The sequence below is a fragment of the Chrysochloris asiatica genome, unplaced genomic scaffold, assembly GCF_000296735.1.
Source record: "Chrysochloris asiatica unplaced genomic scaffold, ChrAsi1.0 scaffold00288, whole genome shotgun sequence".
Classification (NCBI taxonomy): Eukaryota; Metazoa; Chordata; class Mammalia; order Afrosoricida; family Chrysochloridae; genus Chrysochloris; species Chrysochloris asiatica.
Window position 1 is genome coordinate 630814 of NW_006408806.1, and position 1364 is coordinate 632177.

The following is a 1364-nucleotide window of genomic DNA, read 5'->3' on the forward strand; positions in this document are numbered from 1 at the left end:
TTAAGTGCCATTGAGTTGGTTCCAACTCATAGAAACCCTGTATAGAGTTTCTGAGGAGTGGCTAGTGAATTTGAACCACAAACCTTATGGTTCAAACTGACCTTGATATCAAGTGCTTATCCTACAGCACTATTGTTGTTAAGTACCACAGAGTCGGTTCTGACTCATAGTGACCCTGCACAGGGTTGCCGAGGCTGCAAACCTTTACGGGAGCAGAAACCCTCATCTTTCTCCCACGGAACAGCTGGTAGTTTCAAACTGCTGACCTTGAGGTTAGCAGCCTAATTTGTAAACACTACGCTACCAGAGCTCCTTTACAGCACTATACAAGGGCTCAAATAATAATACAGTGTGGAGCTGTGAGTTAATGTGCTGGATTGCAAAGTTATTTTGAACCTCATGGTTCAAGCTCACCAGCCATTACTCGAAAATCCTATACAGGGTCACTGTGGGTCAGAACCAACTCAACAGTACTTAACAACAACAACAATAAATAATAATAATAGAAACTAACATTTACTATAAAAACCCACTGCTACTAAGTCAATTTCAACTTACAGTTACTCTATAGGACAAAGTAGAACTGCCCCCATAGGATTTCCAAGGCTCTAAATCATTACAGCAGTAGCCTGCTACATCTTTCTCTCATGGAGTGGCTGGTGGATTCAAACCACTGACCTTTCAGTTAGCAGCCAAGCACTGTAACTGCCACCAGGTCCCATTAACATTTACTGTAGATCTTACTATGTGCCAGAACTCCTTACACAGTTGACCTTTGAACAACACAGATTTGAACTGTGCAGGTCCACTTACATGCAGATTTTTTAAAACACTCTAAATACCGCTAGCCATCTCCACATGAGCAGTTCATCTCTCCATTAAATTGTGTCACAAAGTAAAAAGTGTTCTCTTGTGGTTCTCCCATATTTTCCATTTTGTCTAGTACAATACCATAAACCTTGAATAGCACCTTACAACCATACAAAATGCCATTAGTGTTGCTGGAGGTGCTTCCAAGAAACAGAGAAAAGTTATCACATTATAAGAAAAAGTTGAATTGCTTGACAATGTAGATTGAGATCTGCAGCTGTGGTTCCTGGCATTTAAAGATAAATAAATCCAGTGTAAGGACCATTGTGGAAAAGGAGCTTCTTGAAGCTGTCACTACACTAGCAGACCTGCATTCTTTGCACTTTTTGCAAAATACCTTTTTATCTCACATTGAAACTGCAGCTTTTATGTGGGCACAGTATATAATACATAACACATTACAAAATATGTGTCAGTTGTTTTTGTCATTGGTAACCTGTCTGCTCAACAGTAGGCTAGTTAAATTTTTGAGCAGTCAGAAGTTATACATGGAT

General features: G+C 39.7%; 1 protein-coding gene across 1 annotated transcript in view; it reads left to right on the plus strand.

Moving 5' to 3' along the window:
- The window catches only part of PDE5A (phosphodiesterase 5A, cGMP-specific), a 283278-nt gene that overhangs the window by 204013 nt on the left and 77901 nt on the right, over positions 1–1364 (plus strand). The gene's annotated exons all lie outside the window — the stretch shown is intronic.